The sequence below is a fragment of the Hordeum vulgare genome, chromosome 6H, assembly GCF_904849725.1.
Source record: "Hordeum vulgare subsp. vulgare chromosome 6H, MorexV3_pseudomolecules_assembly, whole genome shotgun sequence".
Taxonomy (NCBI): domain Eukaryota; kingdom Viridiplantae; phylum Streptophyta; class Magnoliopsida; order Poales; family Poaceae; genus Hordeum; species Hordeum vulgare.
Genome location: NC_058523.1, coordinates 150,014,423 through 150,020,422, shown reverse-complemented (window position 1 = coordinate 150,020,422; position 6,000 = coordinate 150,014,423).

The following is a 6,000-nucleotide window of genomic DNA, read 5'->3' as shown; positions in this document are numbered from 1 at the left end:
ATCTACTACTCGGCCAAAGCAATAAATAGCAATGGAGAACATGCATGAATCACTAAGGAACATAATATAAAACGATAATCAAATATATAACTCATAACAATCTGAACATAATCTCATAATCCATCTGATCCCAACAAACCAAGCCTAGCAATAGCAAGAGAATTACATAGATCCCTTGATCATGTAGGGTAGCTCACAAGGACTAACCATTGAAGCAAAAGATTCGAGAGAAGACATCACATAGCTACTGGTCATGGACCCATGGTCCAAGGAGGACTACTCACGACAGGTCCGGGAAGCGTCTATGGCGGTGGAGAAGCTCCCGGAGGTCAATCCTCCCTCCGGCAGGGTGCCAGGAAGAGGTCTCGTGACGCTCCCGATCTCGGAAGCGCCCGGTGGCGGAACGATGGAGAAATTTGTGATTCTGGATCCCAAATAGGGGTTTTCCTCGTCAAGGGGTAAATATAGGCGAAAGGTGGGCACCAAAGGGCGTGGGACCCTCCCAGGCGGCCTCTTGGCGTGACCTAGGGGTGGTCGAGCCCACAGGTCGCCTGGGCGCCCCTGGCACCCCTCTGGCCCCCTTTCGTGCTTCGTGAAGCTTCAGGTGCGCTGATTTTTATATATATTTCTCGGGATTTTTCGGGCTTCAAAAAATTAGGTAAAAGTCCCTGCAAAATAGACATCAGCAAACAGAAACTGGCATTGGGTGCACTGAGTTAGTAGGTTAGTCCAAATATTTGTAAAATGATATAAAAGTGTAGCAAAATATATAACAATGTCACCCAAAAGATCATGGAACAAGCAGAAATTATAGATACGTTTGGGACGTATCAATTGCTACAACACTAGTTGCAGGTACAGTTAAAGAGTTACTTTGACGTGAGCGCGCTGATTGTGCTATTTGGAGTTTCTTCTTCTTCTTTTTCTTCTTCTTCTTCATCGGTCTAGGATGGGTTCCAGGCCGGCAGCCTGGGATAGCAAGGATGGACGTCGTTCTTTTATCGTTTGTTTTCGTCCATAGTTGGACCATGCTCTTCTTCATAATGATTGATTATGTTGTTGTATTAATGTGACTCTGATGTAGCATGTGGCGAGTGTAAGCCAACTCCTTATACTCATCTTTTCAGTACATTTACTTTCTTGCGAAACAATGAGATGCGTCTCTATCCCTGTCGAGGCCCTCGTGCCAAAATAAGAATAGGATCACATCTTGGGTGTTGCAACGGTGTTGAAGGGAGGGACTGCTCGCCGAGAATGACCTGGACTGTATCTATGCGTTTGTCGAGGCCGAGGAGGAACTGCGTGGTGAGGTCCACCTCAAACACGGCGTAGTCGATGTCGGCGAGGCCGTCGATGAGGTGTTTCATGCGGCACGCGTACTCGGTGACGGAGAGGTCCCCCTGTTTGAGGTTGTGATACTGACGATTGAGGAGCATGTAGCGGGCGGCGCGGTTGGCTAGGAAGAAATCATGGATTTTCTTCCAGAGGGTGTAGGTGGTGGTGGCGTCGACGAAATGGTCAACGAGAGGGTCAGCAAGGGTGGCGTAGATCCAGAGTGCAACGTGGGCGTCCAACTCAAGAAGGTGGGGGCTGGCGTTGGGCGGGAGGGGGTTCTCAATGAGAAAGCTGACGCAGTAACGAAGGAGCACCATGAGGAAGAACGACTTCCACTTGTGGTAGTTGTTGGCGGCGTGATCTAAGAGGAACTTGATGTGATTTGTGATGTGATCACTGAAAATTGGATGGCGAGGAGTGGTCGGGTGTGGCGCCGGTGGTGCAGTAGATTGGAAGAGGGGGAAAAATGAGATCCAGAAGCAGCAGGGTTGGGATGTTCATTACCGAAATCCAAGGGCGGAGGAGGAGCCGCAGAGGTAGCCGAGGCGGTTGCTGCACAGGAAGCCGACATCGCAAACGAGAGGGACCCCAGCGAGTAGGTGGAGCCGAGGGCAGCGGAGGAGGAAGAGGAGGCAGTTGCGTCGGCCATGAGAACCTGAAGTGTGATACCAAGTTGAAGAGTAAATATCTTCCTTGATGTAAACTGTTAAAGATGATGGCCTTAGAGCATCTGTAGGAGACCCTACAGTTTCTGAAACTGCAAACGCAGTTTGCAGTCCAGTGCAAACTGGGTTGTGGTTTCAGAAACGTGTTGCGCAGAACAGACACGGAAAACAGAACTGCAAATTTAAACATTTAAACTACGCGGGAGATTAGTTCATCCAATACTAATTCATCAGTTGTTCGTTAAGATTTACATCGCGCGGGGGGGTTAAACATTGCTACAGATGGCCAAAATGCGCTTGGAGACATGGCCCTAACCCTAAAGAGACAAAAATTAGCTCACCAGATCTCGCAGGGTGCGGCTGCACCGTCGCTGGAGTGCATTCACTCCTCGTCGGAGTCGTCGTCGACGTAGATGACGACGGATTTCCCCTCATCGTGCGCTGGGCAGCCTCATGCTCACGGTGAAGGCGGTCCTGCTCGAGCCCCTGCTCGAGCAAGAGCTAATCGATGTCGACCTCATGGCGGCGGCACTTGGCGTTGAACAACGACCTCCGCGGAGCGCGTCGCGACCGCTCCGGTCACCGTGGAGAGGACCTCCTCGGGGACGAAGTCCTCGCGGGTCACCGAGCCCTCGAAGGCGGACGGATCGTAGATCTCGAAGTCGTCCTCATCGAAGGCAACCTGACGGGCCCGAGTGTACGGCGACGATGCCGTGGTGGAGAGGGTCCACGTGCCGGAGGAGCTCCCCTCCTCGAACTCCAGCTGTGGAGAAAAGGGAGGCGCGGGTGCGGCGGGAGGGGCGGGGGCGGACACGAGACCGCGGCGGATGTCAAACTCCTCGGTCTCCCGCGCAGCAACGACGCTGACACCAGGAGCCCCCTCCCCATCCACTTATGCGACATACGCTTCCGCGCGGCGTCGGCGGCGATGCGCGTGCGCCGCTCCTGCTGCAGATGCGGAGGAAGGGCGTCCATGGCGAGCGAATCGGGCGGCTGGAGCTAGGGAAGGGAGGGGAGCGGCCGCGACGAATTCGGCGGCGGAGATGAGGGTTTGTGTCACATCCCTGGATCACTAACTAGGGTTTAGTATCTGTGCTCATGTTTTCTTCCATTCCATTCAAGAAATTGAAACAACCTCCAAGAAGTGGTGAATCTCAAACCAAAAACCCTAGCCACTTCTAATTCAAGGAAAATTCAAATCTTGTCAAAATCAATGAACCCAAAATGGCCTTCTTAAAAGTTCAATATTTCTGATAAATATTGAAAACAAGATATCAGAGGAGAAAACTATTTTTAAGACATCCTTGGCATTTTAAATTTAATTCAGAAAGCTCCTGAATTCAAACTTAAATTTGAATTCAAACATTTTCAAGTTTCAAAAATGTTGCAAACCTCAGGAGTAGTTGGGAATATTCCAACTATCACTCAGGGCTATTGAAAATAATTTTTGAACTAATTTTGGAGCCAAAATAAACAACAAATAAAATCAGCAAGTAAATTAGAAAACACAAATAGCAGAAAGTGAAAAAAAACCTAAGCTACGCTCACCTATGAGGCCCAGCCCACCAGGGGCAGGGTCGTCTTCTTCCTGTGCGTGATGGCAGAGGAGAGATCGACCACGGTGGCCCCTCCACCTCGTGCTTCGCTGTGGCGACCTCCGGTACCCCCCAGGACAGTGCGACAATGGGGATGACTACCCCGAGAGCATCCCTATCCATCCTCGTTCCCCATTCCTCCCCCTCCTCTCGGCTTTATTCCTTTCTTCCTCTACCGCCATGGACAGAGCTCGAGCTCGAGCTGCCCGAGCCCTCTAGCCACAGGATAGTTCCCCGAGTGCTCCATTCTTTCCGCCTCGTCGAGCTAGCCGTGTACGCCGAAGCATTCGACCTCCCCGAGCTCTGCTGCGCCACATCGCCGTCGTCTTCAACCTCTGGCCGCCGGCAAGCTTCTGTTGATTCGACGTCCACAGCACCTCCCCGAGCCGTCTGAGCTTCCCATCGCCTCCACCGTGAGCTTGCGCGTGTTTCCCCTCTTCTTTCCCTCATTTTCCTGCACGCTAGCCACTAGACCGACGAGCCCGAGCCCCGGCTGCCACCTCAGCTCGTCGCCGGTGACCTCCGGTCATTCCCAGTCCTTCCTGAAGCCCGTAATGGATGAGGCCGAGCCTGGGGATCCTCCCAGTGCCCTCGGCACTCGATCCCAAGCACCACAGCGATCTCTGGCGTCTCTCCGGCGAAGATCCGCCGCGGATCTGGTCGCCGCCGGTGAGTCTCCGGCAGGGGATGACCTGGCCGCACTAATCCACAAGTTTAAACGATTAACAAACGCTGACAGTGGGCCCCAGTCTCGAGTCAAACTCACTTAGGGGCTGGTCAGCGCGGGATTAACCCTGTGACGCTGACCAGTGGCCCCCACCTGTCAGGTTTGACCTGACCAGGTCGGCCGACAGCTGACGCCATGCTGACGTGGGCCTGACGAAATAAATAGCTTTTCTGTTTAAAAGAATTCCAGAAAATGCCCAAAACTTCTAAAAATCATAGAAAATAATCTGTAACTCCAATGAAAATAATTTATATATGAAAAGCATCAGAAAAATCCAAGGAATCTGATTTTTATTTTTTCAAACATGTTTGAAAATGTTAACATCACCAAACATATTAAATGATGATTAGGATAACCATATTAAGTAATATAGATTTCGAATTTGAAATCCATTTGAATTCCACTTCAAATATTATGACCAAACAATGATCAAGAACAATCAGCACCTCAAAATACCATTATCATGCATGCTAAAACAAGATTACCTGAGCATCAGGTCGAATCAATTAAAAGGGTATTTGAAAATACCTTGTTTGAAGTGATATTTGAATCTTTATTCAAATCAACTTCAACTTAAGAAATGGTAGTCACATTAGCCTACCACCTTTCATTTTCATGCCATGCTCATGCATCATCTTGTTGCATATGATTGTTATTGATTGATATTGTCTTTACCGGTAGGCCCCGCTCCTCCGGATTCCACCGAATATCCGACTGACGGATATTGTCCCTCTGCTGAGCAACAAGGCAAGCAATCATATTGATCATCCTGATAAATCCCATGTTCTCGCTCCTGCACTTACTTATTGCATTAGGATCAAATGCTTCAACTGCTTTTGCCATGTTAGTTGAACCCACTTCCTTTGCATGACCTGTCTTTGTCACAGTAAATAGCTGAACCTTGCAACCTAGCATACCTGGTAGATGCTTGATCCATAATGTGCCTTATCCTGCTATCCATGCTATGCTTAGAGTTGTGTATGGTCTGTCATCTGGGTGATGAACAGAATTGTGAGAATGTGTTCAGTAAGTAAAGGTTGTGTGTTGAACCTGATTTGGTAACGGTACCGGTGAAAGGCTATGTAGGAGTACATGGCGGGTTGTTTCATTGGAACCGTCCTTAGGAATTGAGTTCCGTGTATGTAATCCAAGATGAGATACTACCACATGTTGGGCCCTGAAATATGACCCCGCTCGACTTATTAACCGCCTAGTACTCGGTCCAGGAGTTGCAAGTAGTTTCTGGTGTTTATAGTCATGCTGGAGGCCGTGCGTAGCGCTGACCTCAGAGGTGGGCTATGATGCGGTAGGCAGTGGCACGGTGTACCAAGTGGCACCCGGATGGTGGCCTTGGGAACCCTGCGCACATCGTCTGGGGCCGTGGCGGAAACCTCGGCCGGACTTCCGTGCGGGTTACCCTTAGATAGGCGATAGACCTGGACTAAGTATTAGCGTGGTTAACGGTCGTGGCCAATCACTCGCGGGGCTTCCGCTTGAAGGTTGCCGAGGTGCATGACGTGCACATGGCGATAAGTGGAGAGAGCGTGTGTGAAGAAGTACACCCCTGCAAGGTTATGATCTATTCGAATAGCCGCGTGCGCGGATATGGACTACGTGGAGACATATGCTGTTCATAGATAACTTTAATGGCTACTCATAAAATTGTCAAGATAAGCGT